This window comes from Otolemur garnettii, unplaced genomic scaffold (genome assembly GCF_000181295.1).
Source record: "Otolemur garnettii isolate 467f Iridium unplaced genomic scaffold, OtoGar3 scaffold00005, whole genome shotgun sequence".
NCBI lineage: Eukaryota > Metazoa > Chordata > Mammalia > Primates > Galagidae > Otolemur > Otolemur garnettii.
Window position 1 is genome coordinate 35,116,356 of NW_003852400.1, and position 22,327 is coordinate 35,138,682.

A 22,327-nucleotide genomic window follows, 5' to 3' on the forward strand; every position below is an offset into this window, starting at 1 on the left:
TTGACCTCTCTCGTAGCACTTAACACATCCTGCCCTAAAGGTGATTCACGTACATGTCCATGTCCTCTAGCTAGCTGCAGGGCCTAGTGCAGGAGCATAGCAAACACCTAACACACATTTTTCAAGTTAAACTAAATTATCTTCATTCTCCATTTTTTATCTGAGCAACACAAAAGATCTAAAAACCTCAACGCATTTAATCCATCTGGGACTTCCTTTGTTTTGGGCCTTGGAGTACATCATGGTACTACACTCATCACAACTGCATCTTTGAAACATGAGACTTAGGTCAAACCGTGCACAGTGGAATCGCCTAGATTCTGTAGAGGCTGATTGATAACGCAGTCGTGGTATACCACCACAGACACTGCTTGGCCCCTACCATTCAGGTTCTGAGTTAGGAGAGGTGTTCTCCTAATGCTGCCCACCCCTCACTTCACTTCCAGGGTAACCTAGTGAGCGCTCCTACAGGGTTAGAGGTGACAAGGCACACTGGAAAGCCACACAGATCAACCTTCAGCCCCCCACCCCCGCACTCACTGCCTGGCCAAACACAGTAACTTCACGTCCCTGTGTCTTGGTTTTCTGATCTGTAAAACAAGATAATAATTCTTACCTTACAGAACTCCTATGAAGATTAAATGAAGCAATGTGTGTAAAGGGTGTGGCACAGTACCTGGCACACAGCAACTGGGTGATAGATGTAGCTACCCTGGAGTGTCAGGAGAAGCAGGGTGCACAGCTAACCTAGAGTGACCTGGAGGAAGACAGATGGTTCATCCTGGAGTTGGCTCCAGGCTGCACTGCTGTTACCTGGGTTCAGGGGCTGAGGGCAGAGCTTCCCAGGCCATTCTATCGGAACAAACGCTAACTGTAAAGAGACATGAACATATGCCCTGTTGGAAGATTCAAAATTCATTCTTATGTTTTGTGTTAAAATTTCATGTCTTGGCTCGGTGCCTATAGCTCAACCGGCTAAGGCGCCAGCCACATACACCTAAGATGGCGGGTTCGAATCCCCAGCCCGGACCCGCCAAAAACAACAATGACGGCTGCAACCAATAAATAGCTGGGCGTTGTGGCGGGCACCTGTAGTCCCAGCTACTTGGGAGGCTGAGGCAGGAGACTCGCTTGAGCCCAGGAGTTGGAGGTTGCTGTGAGCTGTAATGCCACGGCACTCTACCCAGGGGGACAGCTTGAGGCTCTGTCTCAAAAAAAAAAAAAAAAAAAAATTCATGTCTTTTTAATGTGCTCCCAAGCAAATTTGGTTTTGGTTTAGTGTAAAAATAATATTGCCTGCTCTAAAATCTCTAAGAACTATGGTCTCTAAGGAGATAGCCTGTGATGGTGCTGACTTTGTCTACCCCTTGTCACCTTCCCCACATGCTTAGGGATAAATGTGCCTCAGCTTGCTGGCCAGGTAGATTTCCTTTCCACGAGCACAGCTGATAGTGTGGGTTCAACTTGGGATAGTATGGCATCTCATTATTAATATATAAAACTCTGAGGCCCTGAAAAGCTAAAGAATTCTCTCCAAATCACAGCGTGGGAAGAGATTGGACCAGGGAGCAGCTCTCTGAGCTCAGCCTACCCTCCTTTCTGGTCATGAACATCATAAAACAGAAAATAACACATTTGTGTACAATGTTTGAACAGCCATAGTTCTAAAATGGTCTTAACAGAATTACAAGCGCCACAGGCATCCTAGGGGGAGCGTATCTCTTAATGTTATCACATTTAAGAGAGGCACCTGCTGTGCACCAAATACAGGTAGATAAATGTAAGTAATAAATAAATTTAATAAATAAATAAATGAACTTCAAATAACTCAGTTTGGGAAGGAGGATGAAGAGTTTGCATTTGAAGACTTCATAAAAGTCAAATTAGTCAAATTTGTGCTTAGATAAGACATGGCATTTACAAATTGAGTGGTCTACAGTGACCATATGTGGCAGTTTCTTATCAAAAAAAAAAATACAGCTTCTGACTAGTTCATTCTCTATAGATAGTAGAAATTATGGATAAATTCTGCAATATCCGTAGGGAAATTAGACTATCTCAATATTTCACATGCAGAATGACAACACTACAGGTACACATTATCAAAAACAGAATCTACATTTTTGCAGAGACATTTCAAAATATTTTGCTGATGAGATGCACACTTTAAATTATAAAACAACATATAAACTCAAACAAGCACTAATCCACATATTAAAATATAACTACTGTTTACTTCTTTATCTAAAATATTAGGGTGCTTCTTAAATGGAACTTGAAATAATTTCCACCATATGCAAACCTAAAAACAATTGTATTTTCAAATCCTGCCAAAGTAGCCATGATCAGATACTTACCTCTAGGGGGAGCTCAAGGTTTTGTTAGTACCCAATCTCCTTTCTCCGCTTTCCCAGTCTTTATTGATGGAGCCCTGGGACCTCTTCATTCAGGAAAAAATGCTTCACCTCTTCCCTTCCCACTCCACTAAAAAAAACAGGCAGAAACTGGGAGTGGGGGTGCTCAGGAGAAAAATAGACTCTAGGAAAACCACTAAGCCAATCTCAGTCCACCAGGTAGCTATTTTTCTCTTTAAGAACAAAGCCTAATTACTAATAAACCCAGGGTTTGCCAGGAGGAGCTTAACAAATTCCTCAAACCACCAGCAGCAATAGTGGGAGACTGTGGATGCTCATGTCACAGCTTAACACACCTCTGAACTCCTATGACAACCAAGTAGTACTTTCAATTCTAGTACCTGTGGCTACAGAGGTATTGGTATAATTTAAGCCAACATTTTTAAGAATGCATTTCAAAGAACACCAGTTGTTCTTTGTATATTAACAAATTTTATGTAAATAAAGGGTTCCCTGGGAAGGAAGTTTAGAAAATAGTAGGTTAAACTATATTCAAAAGCATTCCTTTCCACAGGACTTCTCATGGTCTTTAATTCATGATGACTACAGAAGAATTGACAAGTAAGATGTGTTTTTCTAAACTCATATGACCATAGATCTCTTTTTTAAGGAGTTTCTCTTCAGACTATTCCTGGAACATTCTATCAGAAATATTTTTTGTCTTTTGGGGGGGGACGGAGGGGACAGATTCGCATGCTGTTGTCCAAGCTTAGTGCAACCTCAAACCCCCCAGCTCAAGCAATTGCCCCTACCTCAGCCTCCAGAGTAGATGGGACTATAGGTGTGTGCCCCCACACCTGGCTAGTTTTTCTAATTTTTTTTTATAGAAGTGGGGTCTCACTCTTATTCAGGCTGGTCTTGAACTCCTGACCTCAAGAGATCTTCCCACCTCAGCCTCTCAAAGTACTAGAATTACAGGCATGAGCCATCACACATAGCCAAGATTTTTCTTTTACAACTCAGCCTAGTGTATTTCAAACAAAAGAAGAGAGTTTGGTTGAAAATCTCTGGATATGCGCTTCAATTAGCCATTCCAATTTATATGTACAATAAAAGCTTTGGGCTCTTTAGCAATCACCTCCTTGCCATCACCTAATGTTTTCTAGGCTAGGAAACTTCTTACCCAAAAAATGATTATTTGCCTTGCAAAATGAGATTCCCCTTAAAACTCCTTAAATCATAGATTCTCCCAGCACACTTTAAAAATGATTCTACTTACAAAATAAAATTTAAGTTCACCTACTTACAAGTTTTTAAAGAAAATTTTAGCTGACAGTAAGACATAATTGCATATGAACATTTCTTTAAACATATAGTGATATCAAACACTTTTTAAAAATTCATATAGGTTTTTCCAGTAGAAAACCAAGTATTTTGCTATCACATTAATCCAAGTACAATCTGCATGAAAAAAATAGCGATTCCTGCCATTTTTTCCCTGGCTAAGGAATTTTAAGGCTGTGTTATTATTACCAGTCATCATCTTCATGAGATAGGGTGTCTTGGGTGGCAAGTTTGTTCATCTGGAGGAGTTGGGTCAAGATCACCGATAGACCCTTTTTCAAATTATAGTCCTCAGGCATCTGCCCTCATATTCTCCCCTCAGATGAGTCACTGCTCCATGGTTTTAAAATATTAATACTAGAAGTGAGATGGATACCAAAGACATATTAAGCAGGAAAATTATTAAGAATCAGAAATAGAGGACTGTAGTTTCCAAAGTGGAGTTATATACCCTACAGAATATGTTTTAAAATAAGAGAAACTGTTTATATTTTTATCTCAAAAATTAGATGTTAGACTCTCTTAATACTTAATATATAGAATGACAATAATTAATACATACATGTATATATATAGACACACAGAGAGAAGGAGACATAATCCAGAGGAAAAAAGGAATATATACACATGTTATGGAGAAACATTTTCAAGATATTTTGTTCATGGCAGGCATAATTTGGAAGTCAGGAGATCAATGGTTTAGAGAAATCTTTGGCTCTGAAAGCACAGGTCAGGTTAATTAGAAGATAACGTAGATAGGCAGATGTGAGTCTGCAGTCCAATAACAATCTCCCATTGTCAAATGTCAAGGTGAAACTAAGTTTATTTCTGAAATGATTCCACGTTATTATAAGAACAAAACTTCACCTTTTACCAACACTGTCACTTGAGTAGCAAACAACAAACTCTGGGACTTGCATAGCAAATAAAGAAGAAATAGAACCGAACTAAAATTAAGCTTTTAAAACTATTGATATTAGAATCAAGATATAGGTTCTCTGCTCAAAAATTTTAGCAACACATGAATTTTGGGTAGTATTTTTCAATTCAACAAATATTAATAAAGTGTTCTAAATACATTTACCTTTTAAATGTAAAAAGTTACCTGAAAACATTTGTTATTATTCAGTAGGAATAAAGCTTCTGAAGGTATCTAACTGGCTTCATTACCAATTAAAAGCTATAAAGAAGTAGTCTGGGTAAAAAGTTAGATTCTTCTAAGCTATATAGTCGGTCTCCATGAAGAATTTCCAAGTTTGCTCAAACTGGTGGTACAGGTGACTTCAGAACTTTATTCCCGTAAGATAAATTTAATTTTCATTCTGAAGTTAAATTTTTAAAAATCAGCCTTTTAGAATAATTATACACTAAAATGAGTTGTTATCAATATGTTGCAATAATCACATGCCAGGCGGTGCCTGTGGCTCAAAGGAGTAGGGCACCAGCCCCATATGCCAGAGGTGGTGGGTTCAAACCCAGCCCCGGCCAAAAACAGCAAATAATAATAATAATAATAATCATATGCCTTTCAAGAAGAAGGAAACACAATCATGCTCATATAAAAGACTGATACAATAACTACATACAAAATAGGGGTGCCTCTGTCTAAAGCATACATGTCAACTGGCAGCATTCATAGTATACTTTCTGGGATAAACTGAACCAGAGATTTTTCAAGATCTTCAAAGTCTTTAACATGTTTCCTACTTCTAGAAAAATCAGTGACTAGTCCTTATAAAAGTAATATTATTAATCAGTATAGAATTCCACTTCCCTCCATGCTAATATTGATAGTTATTACAATAAATTAACGAGAGAAGAACCATCTATTCATGTCATGTGAAAGCAGTGGTTCTTAACCTTCCTCATGCTGTGGTGACCCCCAGTGAAAATAATTTTTTGGCTGGGGGTCACCACGACATGAGGAACTGTATTAAAGGGTGGTGGCATTAGGAAGGTTGAGAACCACTGTGCTAAAGGATCTCTCTGCTTTTTCTTTTTATTTGCCCAAAAGCCTCTGCAATAAGCTTAAGATCAGGATCTGAGCCTACTAGAAGAAACGACTAAGGAACCTCAGGAAAGATTGTACCAGGCACTCTCGTCCACTGATACTACCGGGAAGTAATTGACAGGTACCACTGACAACAGCACATTAAAAATCAGCTGTGATTGAGTGATGATTTCCAAGAATTTTTGGCCCCCATAAGAAGTAGACAGCTTCCACTCAACACCTCAGAACCAAACCTTTATAGAGGCAGAAACCACTAACCAGGCAAAGCCATGGCTTTGTTCCCACTGTTCATAGTTATGTTACATAAATTGTTAGCACACATCTCCATTTTTAATCATAGTACTCAAGAATTTTGCCCCTAACAAGCCATTAGGTGAAGGACTAATTATTCAAACATTGGCAAAGTCAAACAATCCACATCCAAATTAAAAGACATCCAAACAGATGATGGACACATGGGCATGCTTCAGACATTAGCAATAATCCTTGCCTTTGTTTTGCCAGTTTTGTAGGTCCCAAGTATACGGTCTCCAGAGACTTAAATGCTGCCATGTAGTCCCTGTCCTACCAGATGATTCAACAGCTCATCCTGCAACTAAGAAAATGTGAAAAACTATTATTCCTCTACAGATGACATTTCTCTGAGCAACCTTCTATTTAGCAGACTCCAGACAATAGTTCAGATCTAAGTGATGATGTCCCATGGATAATGGTCCCTCCTTTAGCTTAGACTAAAGAATGATCAGAAGACAGTAACTCAGAATTGAAACAGAGCTCACAGCTTGCAAATTTTTACCATGATTCTCAAAATAGATTGTACCAAACTGTGGCATGCAAAATGATCTAAGCTCAAACTCTTTAACAGCAGCATATCTAGACTCATGTATTCACAGACTCACCTCATTTGTAAATCCTGACTGATCTCTATCAACGCCATCCTGTAATAACTCTAAGCCTCAAAACCCTACAAATGTGCTTCTCTAACTTTCCTTACAAGACACTGGCATCATCTAATGTGTCTATGCTTCCCTACTAAGGCATACTTTATTAGGACATAGTAGGAAAGCATATAGATTTAACTAAAACTATTAAATTTAACCAGCCGAGTGTTGTGGTAGGCAACTGTAGTCCCAGTTATTCAGGAGGCTAAGGCAAGAGGATTGCTTGAGCCCAAGAGTTTGAGGTTGCTGTGAGCTATGACGCATGGCACTCTACTGAGGGTAACAAAGTGAGATTCTGTCTCAAAAAAAAAAAAAAAAAAAAAAACTGTAGGTGGTGGCATGCACCTGTAGTCCCAGCATTAGAGAGGCTGAAATGTAAGGATCACTTGAGAGCCCAGGAGATCCTGAAGCCCAGAAGTTTGAGGATAGCCTGCACAATATAGCAAGACTCCCATCTCTTTAAAAAAAAAAATCCAGTTAATTTAAATATAAATTTAAATCATATAAATGTGGACAAAACCAAAATTTTGAATCACCATTTTCATATACCATTGTCTTTATGCGGTCAGAAGTGATTTTAATCACACACTTACCATAACCAGAAGTCTTCCCTACTTAACAAATACTCTCAGTACACTAGTCTCTCCCTCCTTATCCATGGTTTTGTTTTCTGCAGTTTCTGTCACCAGAGGTCACCCAAGTTCGAAAATGTTAAATGGAAAATTCCATAAATAAATAATACATAAGTTTTTAATTGTAGTCCATTCAGCTCAGCACATGAATTATTCCTTATCTGGTGTCTCCACATGGTCAATGCCCACTTGTTAACCATTTAATGGTCGACTGTCACAGTACCACAGTGCTTGTGTTAAGTCCCCCTCATTTTGCTTTTATTAATTATTATAATTGTTCTATCTTGTTATTGCTTTCTATCTCCTCTTACTGTGCCTAATTTATAAGTTAAACTTTATCATAGGTATGACTACATAGGAAAAAACATGCTGCATATAGAGTTATGTACGATCCATGATTTCAGGCATCCACTGGGGGACTTGGGGCGCATCCCCCACGGGTTGGGGTAACAACTGTAATACTATCTAATTCTTCAACCTCACTTTACCAGGAGGTCAAACACAGTCAAATGCTTCAAAAGGGCACCAGTCATGCTCTCGTCTTAGTGAAAGTGAAATAATCACCCTTTGCATAGTCAATGGTATTTGAAATGGGAGCATGGTTCAAGTAAAAGAAATGGCCCATAGAGAAACATAGAACATTTTATTAAACCAGGCTATTAAGGACATTCATAGTTCATAAAATTTAATGGTTTGTCTATAGTAATTTATTTTTAAGTCAGCCAGAGGCTTTTATGAAGCCAAAACATGACCAAATGTCACCAACTACTCTGTCAAGCTTAATGTTAGCATTTAAAGTCTCACCACAAATTTAACAAATTAACTAACTTCACCCTGCATGAACCGAAAGTCTCCCCTGGAATAAATTAAAATGCTTCCTGACCTACCAGCAATATCTGTAAGCTAACAGATATATTCTTTCCAGAGTGCTGGGTCAGAAATGTTATGCTAAAAGTCAGAGGCACTCATTAACATTACTCGTACAAAAGACTTTGGAGCAGATGAAGAGCAGACACAAGATGGCTCCCTGAAAATCACAACAGTCATTTTCACTGGTGGGGAAAAGTATTTATACAAAAGGAATATTAATGGGAAATAGCTCTCTACTATAGAGGCTAAGTGGGAGGGTCTAAATCCAATGACTGCTAACCAAAATGTTAGTTCAGAAATTCAAGTTCAGTGTTGTCATCATCTTCTTTGCCATTTCCACACAAACTATTAGCTAAGGAGAAATTCCCATTTACACTGCTAGCTATCTGTTGATCAATAAACCCTCTGATGGATACATATGCTTTCTTTTCAAAAATGAGGAGCTGAAGTATCAGAAAGTCACTGATTTCTCTGCAAGACACGCATTTGATCAGTATGTGACTAAACTGATGACTCTTCATTTGCTGCCTGCATCCTTTCATAAATCCACATACTTCTAAAAATGGAATATGAGTAATAAAATGATCAAAAGAACAACAAACAGAAGAAAGTAACTACAAACTGGGAGAAATTTCCATATAAAGTCACCGTAAAGGATAGTACCATATGCTTTACCTGTTATTACCTGTTTCTGTCATTCCCTCTGATATAGCATCAAATGCAGGACTAGAAACAGAGGAGTTATTCAGGAAACAGAATTGGTTAGTTTGAGACCAGCCTAAGAAAGAGCAAGACTCATCTCTATAAAAGAAAGAGCAGGAGGAGGAAGATGAGGGAGAAATAGAATTAGGTAATAAGTATAGAGAAAAAACAAGTATGCAAAAGAAATAAAAGAATAAATGAATACTTGGGGTTTTGCCAATCCCCACATCTGCTTCATTAGGAAGCATTTCTTTCCTATGAATTCAAGAAATGCTAAGCCTGCACCAAAAAATTCCAATTAAAATCTATCACCTCATTTCTTTGATATGAGGCCTTTAATTCATATCTTTTAATGTCTTCTTGTGTCTATATCCCTGTCTTTCACCCTTGCTTTAACTGTCTGTGGCCTCTTACTTTTAGTCGTCTTATTACCCTTCTAATTGTAAATGAAATGCATACTCAGTTCAAAATAATCAGAAAATATGGAGGACCACAGAGAATAAAAGTTACAACCCAAAATTAACCCTGCTAACATTTCTGTAACTTCCCTCCTGACTTCTACTTATTCATACATTCAAAATGAAATCATACTACAAAGCTTTTTAGTTTTTTTCCAAAAATATTTTTGACCTAGTACTGTGAAATGAGCCGAAGTCTCCCACCAATCACTGTGGTTGGAACACTGTAGCACGGGTCTGAGAATGCTTTTATTTAGTTTATAGGTGTATCTTTTTCACCCACCAAGGGATCTAGACAAGAAGATTAACAGTAGCATTTGTACTAGTCAAAAAACAATCAATCAATGGGAGTCTGGTTAATAAAGTATAAGCTAGTTTTATATTGTGTATCATTCAGGGCTCTCCAGAGAAACAGACCAATAGGAGAAAGTGATTAGATATAGATAGATAGATAGATCAATCGATCAATAGGTAGATAAGATTAGACTAGACAGACAAGATTTCTTATGGGAACTGGCTCATGTGATTATGGAAGCTGAGACGTTCCATGGTCCTCTGTCTGTATACCAGAGAACCAATCTTATAAGTTAGTCCAAGTCTGAAGGAACCAAAGGATCCACTAGTGCAAGTCTCAGGCTGAGTCTGAGGCCTGAGAACCAGGAGCTCTTATATCGAGTACAGGAGATGGATGACCTCGCTCAAACAGAGGGCAAATTTGCCTTTCCTCTGCTTTTTTGTTCTATTCTAGCCCTCAGTAGATTGGATGATGCATTGGTGTGGGCAATCATCTGTACTCAGTCTACTGATTTTATTGCTGATATCTTCTGGAAGACAGATCCAGAAATAACATGTTGCCAGGTAGCTGAGTATCTCTTAATCCAGTCAAGGTTGACACCTGAAATTAGCCATCCTGCCTCCCAAAGGTCCCAGCTACTAATATCACCAACTTGGAGGTTAGGATTTCAACACATGAAATTTTGGTAAGGGAGATAAACATTCAATCCATTGCACTGGACTGAAGACACAAGACTCCTGGGTTAGAAATAAATGACCATTATTTACAGAAATAGCAGTAGCCAGAGTCTGTGTTTTCTCATATTAATTTCCAAAGCCCTAATCATGCAGGCTGTTGTATAAAGGGCCAGGTGACACCTGCCCATGTACCCCAGGTTTATAAAAGGAGAAGAACCCTAAGTTTAAAGAAGCTGAATCTTCAATACTGGGTAGTAAGCGTGCCTGTCCTGTGCTCTGGAGGAAAAAACTGTCTCTCTATTCCAGGGCTATGCACTGCACATGCATCCTTGTAAAGAAAGTTTGGAAAGCAGTCAGTACCTCTGCTCTCAAAACATGCAGGAACGTGAGACTCAAGAAGCATCAGCTTCTGTCAAAATATAAATCACTCCTTTACTGGTTGAATAACATTTCCTTGTATTAATGTTCTATGATACATTTAACTAATGTTTTAAAAGAACTTTTAGTTGCCACCATTAATATTCTTGACTGGTGCTATTATTTCTTTTATTTTTTTTTTTCTTTTGAGACAGGGCAGGGGCATCATGATAGCTGACAGCAACCGCAAACTCCTGGGCTCAAGCAGTCCTCCTGTGTCCGCCTCCAAAATCGGTGGGAACACAAGTGTGTGCTACCACACCTGGCTAATTTTTCTATTTTTTTGCAGAGACCAGGTCTCACTATGTTGCCCAGCCTAATCTTGAACTTCTAGAGTCAAACAATTCTCCTGTGTTAGCCTCCCAAAGTGCTAGGATTACAAATATGAGCCACTGCATCCAGCTTATACCATTATTACTTTAAGATTAATCTAGAAGTGGGACTGCTAAGACTATATATTTCAAAAGATTTTTTATATTTGCATTATATTGCACTAAGCTTCCTGGTTATAGGGATTGCTCACACTCTGCTTGTATGAATAACTTCTTGGCTACCCACTCTTTCACTAATGTAGGATACTATCAATCTGCTTGAGGTCTTAAAATCTAATAGGCATAGTGATATCTACTTTATTTTCATTGTTAATTTGTTGATTACTAATAAAATTGACTATTTTTGTATGTTCATCAACCATGTATCTTTCATCTATTTTAAATAGTGACATCCATCCATCATTTTTATTGTGCAAATTTATGGAGTACTTGAGAAATTTTGATATATATATATAATATACTTTGATCGAGTCAGGGTATTTAGGGGGTCCATCACTTGAGTACAGTATATTTTTGTTAGATAAAGCAACCCTATCTGCTACAAAACATTGAATTTATTCCTTCAATCTTATCATATGTTTGTATCTTTTAACCCACTTCTCTTCATCCTCCCACTTTTCCCCCACTCATCCTTCCTCATTTGTTATCTGTCATTTCCCTCTCCACCTCCATCAAATATTTTAGCTACCACATATAAGGGAGAAGGTGCAAAATTTGTCTTTTTGTGCCTGGCTTATTTCACTTAAGATAATGACTTCCAGTTCCATCCATATTACTGCATATGAGTGCATTCTCTTATATGGCTGAATTGTATTCCATAGTGTATATACGAGTATATTACATTTTCTTTATTCATTTATCCTTTGATGAACACTTACATTGATCTTATATGTTTGCTATTGTGAATAGTGCTGCAATAAACATGTGGGAGTGGGTATCCCTTTGAGATATTGATTTCTTTTCCTTTGGGTAGATAGATGCCACAGTGGAATTGCTGGATCAAATGGTAATTCTACTTTTAATTTTTTGATTAATCTCCATACTGTTTTCCATAGCAAATGTACTAGTTTACATTGCCAACAACAATATATAAGAGTTCCTTTTTCTCCACATTGTTGCCAACATGTCTTATTTTTATCTTTTTCTTTTATATCTTATTCTGAGTGGGATAACATGACATCTCGTTGTTTTGATTTCCATTTCTCTGATTATTATTTAGGTTAAACATTTTTTCATACAACTGTTTTCTTTTGAACATTGTCCATTCATGTTCTTTTCCCACTTTTTAATGAGATTGATTCTGTTTTCCTGTTGAGGTCCTTGTATTAGGTTATTAGGTGTGAAATGTCTGATTTCCTTAAGTATTAAGTTTGATGGTTTTTATCTCTGACATTTCACTCTGACACTTCTTGCTTTTGTTTTAAAGGTGCATCCTCCTTCTTTCAAACATGTTGGGCCTTGTGATTATCTTTCAAACACCTTGAGTTATTTTTGCGAAAATATGGATAAGTAGGAAAATCATGTTATCTTCGAATGTGAATTTTATCATGGAACCGCAATAGTGCAGACAGCTCAAAATATCAACAAAGTTGTGTCTGATAAGGATGTGGCTAATGAATGCACAGTCCAATAATGGTTTGAGAAGTTCCATTCTGGTGATCTTGATCTTGAAAATGAGCCACATGAGTGACATGAGACCAACATGGATAATGAGCTGAATGAAGACTGGAATAGAAGCAAATCCATCTCAGCCTGCACGTGAATTAGCAGCAAGGTTTGACGTTACTATTCCAACATTATTGGGCCATTTGAAGCAAATTGGCAAGGTAAAGAAGCTGGATAGATGGATGCTAAAGAGACATCAGCTCAAAGGTTGCCTTTCTTTGCTGTCACAACATAAGAGCAAACTATTTTTTTTTTTTTTGAGACAGGAGCCTCAAGCTGTCCCCCTGAGTAGAGTGCCGTGGCATCTCAGCTTACAGCAACCTTCCACTCCTGGGCTTAAGCGAGTCTCCTGCCTCAGCCTCCCAAGTAGCTAGGACCACAGGCGCCCGCCACAACACCTGGCTATTTTTTGGTTGCAGCTGTCATTGTTGTTCGACGGGCCCGGGCTGGATTCGAACCCACCACTTTGGGTGTATGTGGCTGGCACCTTAGCCACTTGAGCTACAGGCGCTGAGCCAGGGCAAACTATTTCTATATCACATTGTTATAGCTAACGAAAGATACATTATTTTTAACAATCACAAGTATTAAGCACAATAGTTAGATAAATATTAAATGTCAAAACACAGTCCAAAACTGAATATTCACCAAAAAGAGCTAACAGGGTCTATTTGGTGGTCCAGTGCTAGTATTACCTACTACAGCTTCATGAAACCTGGTCAATCGATTATAGGTTGTCTGCTTGCAGTCAAGTGGATGAAATGATAAGGATGCTTATGATTAAGTAGTCAGGATTGGTCTGTAGAGACAGGCCAATCCTCTTCAAGACAAGACTTAACCACATGTTGCACAAACAATGCTGCTCAAACTACAGAAGCTAGACTTGGAAACTCTGTCATCCACCATATTCACCAGACTTTCCACCAACTGACCACCACTTCTTCCAGAATTTGGACCACTTCTTTCAGGGAAAAATATTTAATTCCCAACAAGCAGTGGAAAATGCCTTTTGTGATTTCATTGCCACCTGCTCTTTAGGCTGCTTCACTGCTGCCATAAACAAGCTACCATTAAGATGGCAAGACCGTATCAATAAGTTGGGTGCCTACTTTGACTAATTGTACTGATTCTTGTTTGAGGTATAAACTAAACTCTTGATTCAAAATTGAACATTTCATGTTTGATGACCTAATATATTCTGGATATTAGTCCCTTGTTAGATGAAGAGTTTGCAAATATTTTCTCTGATTAAACAGGTAGTCTCTTCACTCTGCTGATTATTTCTTTTGTTATCTAGAAGCTTTTCAGTTTACATCCTATTTGTCTATTCTTGGTTTTGTTACAAGGCTTTAATACTTTTACAGTTGATTTTATTATATGATAAAAGATAGGGGTCCAGTTTCATTCTTCTATATGTGTCTATCCAATTTTTCCAGCATTATTTATTGAATAAGGTGTCCGTTACCCAATGTAAACTTTGTCAGCCTTGTCAAAGATCAGTTCACTGTAAATATGTGACTTAATTTCTGGGTTCTCTGTTCTGTTCTGTTTGCCTGCATGCCTAATCTTATGCCAATACCATATTGTTTTGGTTACTATAATCTTATAATATATTTTGAAGTCAGTGAATGTGATGCCCAGTGTATTTTTTCTCAAGATTGCTTTGGCTATTTGGGCTCTTTATTGGTTCTCTAGGAATTTTAGGTTTTTTATAATTTTGTGAAGAATAATATTGGATTGTGATAATATAGATTGCATAGAATCTATAGATTGCTTTAGGGAATATGGTCACTCTGACAATATTAATTCTTCCGATCCATGAGCATGGGATGTTTTTCCATTTGTTTGTGTCTTTTTAAAATTTCTTCCTTCAGTGCTTTGTAATTTTCCTTACAAAGATCTTTCATTTTCTTTGTTAAATTAAGTATCTTTTGTAGTTATTGTAAATGAGATTGCCTTCTTCATTTCTTTCTCAACTAATTACTGATGTATAGAAACACTAGTAGTTTTTATACTTTGCTTTTATATCTTTCATCTTTACTGAATTCACTTATCAAATTCATTTGTTGGTGGAGTCCTTAGGTTTTTCTAGATAGAAGATAATATAATCAGCAAAAGAGTGACAATTTTACTCTTTTTCAATTTGAATGTCTTTTTTTCCTCTTACTTGATTCTTCTAGTAAGGACTTCCCATACTATGCTGAATAAGAATGGTGAAAGTGGGAATCCTTGCCTAATTCTTGTTCTTAGACAGAATGCTTTCAACTTTTCCCTATTAAGTATAATGTTTGCTGTGGGTTTGTCATATATAACCTTTATTATTTTTAGTTATGTCCCTTCTATGCCTAGCTTTTTGAGAAAGATATTGAACTTTATCAAACGTTTTGTCTACATCTAAAATAATCTTATGCTTTTTGTCTTTCATTTTGTTGATGTGATGTGTCATGTTTATTGAGTTGAGTTTCTTGAACCATCCTTGCATTACTGCTATAAATCCCACTTTATTATGGTATAGAACCTTTTTGATGTACTTTTGGATTTGATTTGCTAGCATTTTATTTAGGATTTTTCATTTATATTCATCAGGAATATTGCCTTGGAATTTACTTTTACTATTGTATCCTTGTATGGTTTCATTATCAGGGTAATGCTGGCCTCATAGAATGAGATAGAAAGGATTTCCCTCCTCTTTAATCTTTTGGAATAGCTTCAAGACAATTGATATTAGTTCTTTTTTGTACATTTGGTAGAATTTAGCTACAAATCTACCTAGGGCTGGGCTTTACTTTGTTAGGAGACTTTCTAACTACTAATTCAATCTCCCTACCCATTATTGGTCTGTTCAGGTTTCCTATTTCTTCCTCATTCAATCTTGGTAGGTTGTAGGTTTTCAGGAGTTTATCCATTTCCCATATGGAATTTTTTAGTATATAGTTTTTCATAATGGTTCCTGGTGATCTTTTGTATTTCTGTGGTATCAGGTATAATGTCTCCTTTTTAATTTCTGATTTCATTTATTTGGGTCTTCTTTCTTATTTTCGTAGTGACTCTACTAGTGGTTTACTAATGGTGTTTATCTTTTCAACTAACTTGGATCTCTTATATTCCTTTTTAGTCTCTATTTCATTTAGTTCTACCCTGATCTGTATTCTTCCTTTTTCCTGTTAATTTTGGATTTGATCTGTTCTTGCTTTTCTAGTTCCTTGAGGTACATTGTTAGTTGTTAATTTGTAATCTTTCTATTTTTTCAAAGTAGACCTTTTACTATAAACTTTCCTCTTAGCACTGCTTTTGGTGTATCCTATAGGTTTTGGTATGTTGTGTTTCTATTTCCATTTGTTTTAAGAAGTGTTTTTTTTTTTTCCATTTCAATTTCTTTGTTGACCCAATGGTCATTCTGATCACATTGTTTAATTTCCATGTATTTGTATAGATTCCCAAGTTCTTATTATTGGTTTCTAGTTTTATTCCTTAGAGTCTAACAAAATACTTGATAAGATTTTGATTATTTTTAATATTTTGAGATTTGTAGCCTAACATATGTTTTAATCTGGAGAATGTTCCATGTGTTGATGAAAAGAATATATATCTTGCAGTTCTTAGATAAAATGTTCTATAAATGTCTGTCAGGCCCATTTGGTCTATAATTCAATTTAAATCCAATGTTTCTTTGTTGATTTTCTGACTAGAGATCAATTTAATGCTGAGAGTAAAGTGTTGAAGTCCCCTGCTATTATCATTTGTCATCTCTCTCTGTGTGTAGATCTAGTAATACTTGCTCTTTGAACCTGGTGTTCCAGTACTGGGGAGATACACACACACACACACACATACATATAAATGTATAAACATATACATACATATATGTATATATTTATCATTATATAATGACTTTGTCTTTACTGTTTTTGACTTAAAGTTTATTTTATCTAATATAAATATAGCTAATCCTGCTTGCTTTAGGTTTCCATTTCTATGAAATATATTTTTTCATCTCTTTACTTTCAGTCTATGTGTCTTTCCTGGTGAGTTTCTTATAAACATCATATAATGGGATGGTGAGGTTTTTGTATTTTTTGTGGGGGATTTTTTTTATCCTTTCAGGCAGTCTATATCTTTTAAATGAAGAATTTAATCCATTACATTCAAGTTTTTATTGATATGTGTGGCTTTGTTCCTGTCATATTGTTAATTGTTTTCTGGTTGTTTATCCTTCATCCTTTTCTTTCTCTCATTGCTGTGGTTTGGTGGATTTCTATCATTGTGCCATTTAAGTTCTTTCTCTTCCTCTTTTGTGTGATTGCCTTACCAGTGAGCTGTCATGTGTTTTCATGGTGGTAAATGTCATCCTTTCCCTTCAAGGTTTAGGACTTCCTGGAGTATTTCTTGTAGGACTAGTCTAGTGGCAATGAATTTTCTCAGCATTTGCTTATCTGGGAAAGACATTATGTCTCCTTTATTGATGATATATTTGCTGGATATAGTATTCATAGTGAAGTTTTTCTGCTTTTAGACTTTGACTATATATCATCCCACTCTCTTCTGGCCCATAAGATTTCTACTGAGAAATTCACAGTTAATCTGATGGGATTTTCTTCACAGGTGATTAGATGCTTTTCTCTTGCTGATTTTAGGATTCACTCTTTTTCTTTGACTTTAGACAATCTAGACTATAATGTTCTGTAGAGAAGAGCTTTTTGTATTGTATCTAGCGGACACTGAGGCTCCTGGAGGACACTGAGGCTCCTGTATCTGGATGTCTAGATCTCTTATTAAGCTGAGGAAGTTTTACATCTATTATTTCATTAAATAGGTTCTCTATTCATCCTCAAGGATATTAATAATTCAAATGTTTGATCATTTATTTTGGTTGTCCCAAATGCCACAAGGCTTTATTTTTGTCTGAGTGTGTTATTTCAAAAGATCAGCCTTCAAGTTTTGAAATTCTTTCCCCTGCTTGATCTAGTCTATTGTTATATTTTGTATTTTATTCAATGAGTTCCTCAGTTTCAGAATTTCTGATTAGCTTTTCAAAAGTAATCTCTTTGATAAACTTCTCATTCATATACTGTATTGTTTCCTGGTTTCTCTGTATTATTTCTCAGAATTCTTTTGTATCTCACTGAGCTTCTTTAAAATTAGTATTTTGAGTTTTTCATCCAAGAGTCCATGAATTTCTTTTTGGTTTGGATCTGTTGCAAAGAATCATTGTGTTCTTCTTGTGTTATATTTCCTTGTTTTTTACATTCCCTGTATTTTTTATATCAATATTTACACATCTGTCTTAATAGTTGCTTTTTTGTATTTTTTGAATTTACTTTCATAGGGGAGAACTTTTTCCTGAAAACATATCCATGTTGTTGATTAGGTAGGGTACTTTAGCTTTGATTCTAGATTCATGGTGTAGTCTCTGTATGATTTCTTTGACTGTAAACCAAAGAATTGCTGGTATCTGATTCCCTTGGTGGGTTAGGGTGCGGTTATTAATGAAGGCTGTGGTGAAGTTGTGCTGGGGATGAAAATGCCAAGTGGACCAGTCTTTAGTCCCCATTATTGGCTAGTGGACTAAGCATGCCCATCTCTGTGCCACTGGCAGTTTTTGGTGGTCACCAGTGAGCTGATTTTGGTCCTTCAGGTAGCTTACTCAGATGCCAGAAGATGCAGAAGTGGACCAGGAGGGTGTGCAAGTTCTTGGGCCCCTAGGCAGCCAGAGTGGTGTAGGCCATGGCAACAATCTCTGTAGTGGAACAATTCTCTGGGTCTTGAGTAGTATGAGTTGTTTTGGTGGTAGCTGTGATAGACAAAGCAGACCAGTTTCTATGCCTATAGATGGTGCTTGCAGATAAGTGCCACCTGAGTTGGTATCAGTTGCAAGTTTAGACCTAATCTCAGGCCCCTAGGAGGAGTGTTCAGATACCCAAGGTGGTGAATTGAATTGGGCAGTCCCCAGAGCCCTATAGTATGTGCTCTCTTGGAGTGGGGGACAAAGCCAAACTGAGAAGTCATGTCCTTACTCCCCCAAAGGTGAAAGCAGGCACCAGTCATGGTGGACAGGGGTGAAGTAATCCTCAGGCCACAGATAAAGTACTTGGGTGTTGGGCAATAGCAGCTCCACTGATACTCTGATACTGGACAGGGTGTGCCTGTCTTCAGTGGCCACAGCCTGGGCCAGTGGGTGGGATACATTTGTTCCTCTCATGCCCCAATCCTAATGAGGCCCATCCCTTTCCCTCTACCCTGCTAATGATAGCCCACTCCTAGCTCATATCCCCATCTTGGCTATAGGAGCCTCCTCCCAGCTTACAACAAGTTCTAGTGGCAACCCATGCCCCACCTGTATACTGATCTGGCACGAGCAGCTGCAACCCATGCCTCACTCACATCTTAACCCTAGCTGTGGGAGCCCATTCCCAGCTTTAGTCTCCTGTCCAAGCAATAATGTCCAGGGTTTTGATAATGTCTCAGTCCCAGAGCTGCTGAGAAAGTCTGACAAAGGCTATGTTTGAAAATAGCACCTTGCTATACCTGCTTAGGTCTCAGGCTATGTGACCCAGCACAAACTCTTGTAGTTCCACATCCCCTCCCCCCAGTGTCTGGTAATTCCTTGTGTTCATTTCAGCAGTTCAAAGTTGAGGGGTTCTCCCATGGTCATGATTACATGATTCCCTAGAGGGTATATGGGTTGTTGTAAGTCTCTCACCCACTTTTTCCCTATAGTAGAGTCACTCTTGGCCCATAGCCAATCCCAGTCAAAGAAACTGCCTCTGTTCCTTCTTCTTCCCCCTTTTTGGTGTTTCCTGACACTTCATTTTAAATTCCAGCTCTCTTAGATAATGTAATTGAAGTGTGACTGTCTATACACTATTTTGGGTCTACTAAATGGAGGAAGTGGGCATAAAATGCTTCTAGGCAACCATCTTGAAGGTCCTCTCATACATCTTTTTTTTTTTTTTTTGGCTGGGGCTGGGTTTGAACCCACCACCTCCAGCATATGGGGCCGGTGCCCTATTCCTTTAAGCCACAGGCGCCACCCTCATACATCATTTTTAATGAATCATTCATGTTTGCCTTAATGACTGGTAAGAGTTCTTTATGTATATATTAAGACAATTACTTCATTTCAATAGGCTACCTCTTCACAAGGTATGCTCACTTATATTAAGAATTCTTATACAATGGATTATCTAGTTCAGCACACACCCACAAGAATTGACCCTAGTCTTAAGGACGTTTTAGCCCCCAGACTTTTACTCTGTACATAGGGATGAAAGTAGTATAATTCCACAGCCATCACATAGTTTCTTCATGTAGGCTTCTCTGCCTTTATATGCCAACAAAGGTCTGTGCTAAATACCTTAAAAACTTACCCAGTTACAAATGGGAATTTTCAAATAAGTTTTCTTTTTCCCCCCAAACTGTATATGATTAAATTTGAAACTAATTATGAAAAGCAATGTGCAACACGGAGAAACAAAACTTTAAAAGCTCTAATAGAAGAGTATGATTCTAGCTTGTTATAATAGAAATGTTTCATCTCTCTCAATATTAAAATGAAAGTCATTATCCACGAACATCCTAATCTCCCAGGCCAACTAAATAAAAAAACTGTTAAATCTTAAAGAAGTTATATAATGTATTAATCTTGTTAGTGGTCTCTCTGATAGTAGACTACTTTTAATTGCCTCTGAAAATCTTATTCCATCAAAAAACAAATCATATAGGATACTACCAGCCGAGTGGTTCCTGGGTGCCTCTGTGCTACTGCAGCTGCTGGAGGCCCAAGTGGTAGCAGCATTTGAGCCCATCAGCATGGGCATCACCATCAGGGCAGCATCCGCCCTCACCAGCTACTTGTCCTGCAAGGCCATCTACTGCTGCTTCACTGAGTGCTGCCGTGAGGAGCAGCAGCTCAAAATCTCATCCCTAAAGCTGGATTTGGAGGATAAACAGTTTGAACAGCATGTGGCCACAGAAGTGATTCTCAAGGCACTGACTGGCTTCAGGAACAACAAAAAACCCAAGAAACTATTGACCCCTTCCTTACATGGCAGGGGACACAGGCAAGAATTTTGTTAGCTGAATTGTGACTGAAAGTCTTCACCCAAAAGGCCTAAAGAGGAACTTTGTCCACCTTTTTGTGTCAACTCTGCTCTTCTCTCATGAGCAGAAGATAAAAGTGTACCTGAGCAAGAACTTGAACCCAAATTCCCCAACTGCATGGTATCCACCTTCTCTGATGAATGAAAGCACCTAGCATTCACCACAGAGCACCTGGTGTGAGGACTAGCTACAGAAATGAGTTAGTGCTAATATGAGTGCTTGTGCAAACTCTGTTTTTATATTTGACAAGATGGATAAATTGCACCCTAGGATCACTGATGCAATCAAGCCATTTCTAGACTACTGTGAGCAAGTGGACGGAGTGTCTTACCACAAAGCCATCTTCATCTTCCTCAATAATGCAGGTAGGGACCTTATAACTAAGATGGCTCTTGACTTTTGGTGGACAGGAAGAAAGAGGTGGAACATTCAGCTGAAGGACCTGGAACCTGTGCTGTCTGTTGGGGATCTTCAAAAATAAACACAGTGACATGTGGTACAGTGGACTGATCAACAGAAACCTCATTGATTACTTCATCTCCTTCCTGCCCCTGGAGTGCAGACACATGAAGATGTGTGTGAGGTCTGAAATGAAGGCCTGAGGCTGTGCCATAGATGAAGACGTTGTGACAAGAGTGGCAGATGAAATGACGTTTTTCCCCAAAGATGAGAAAATCTACTCAGACAAAGGCTGTAAGGCTGTGCAATCACAGCTAGATTTCCACTGAGCTCTTACCAGATGGGTGAAGAGGCGCCTGGGAGGCTCAGCACACCGGGCACCTTGTCTTTCAGAAACACTTTGAAGACCTCTTCATGGTTTTGCACATTTGCACATGTGAACTTTTGGGATAGAGAAGTTTCCAGGAGTTGAAACAGGAAAAGATGGTCATCTGTCCCATCCACCTGTCCTTTTGCAATGTAACAGCAGTCCAGCTCTTTGCAGTTGAAGAGGAACTTTAAAACCCCCTTCTCACTTACTACTACTCACCTTGACAAAAGTGCCTGAAGGCAGCTGTGCCAAGGAGACCAAGGGATCTTTTGTAACCCACAGTGCCCACACCTCAGAAGCACCTGTCAGGAGTAAAGGGGCAGCTGAGGAGCGTTCACCTGCTGAAAACATTCTTCAGCTGTTGAGTTTTCTTTACACAGAGAGCCTTTGCTGACTTGAAGAATTTTCAGTTAGGCATCTGTGGGGAGGTGGGGGGGTTGGCCCTGCATGCTGAGCACTCTTGACCTGGCTGAACTGTCCTCATGTAGGGTGGAGGTACCCTCTGAGGCTTCTGTAGCAGACAGGACAGAGGGACTCCTTCCTTTGTCCATTCTGACTGCTGATTACAGCCCATGGGATCCCTTGCCCATCACTCACAGCCTTCCTTGTACCACGTCTTATCCTGAACTTCCCCAGCTGTATCATACAGCCAGTTGGAACAAGACCATCGGCTTTGGAGTTGAGTCCTGAGTTCCTATGGTGAGGTGTTTGTTACACTTTGTGTGTGGGTGAGGCTCTCACTTGATTCCATAGAACCTTT

General features: G+C 38.2%; 1 pseudogene; it reads left to right on the top strand.

Annotated features, from left to right (window-relative positions):
- The first annotated feature begins 12,751 nt into the window (after positions 1-12,751).
- Positions 12,752-21,526, top strand: LOC100941622 (annotated as a pseudogene).
- The last annotated feature ends 801 nt before the right edge of the window (positions 21,527-22,327 follow it).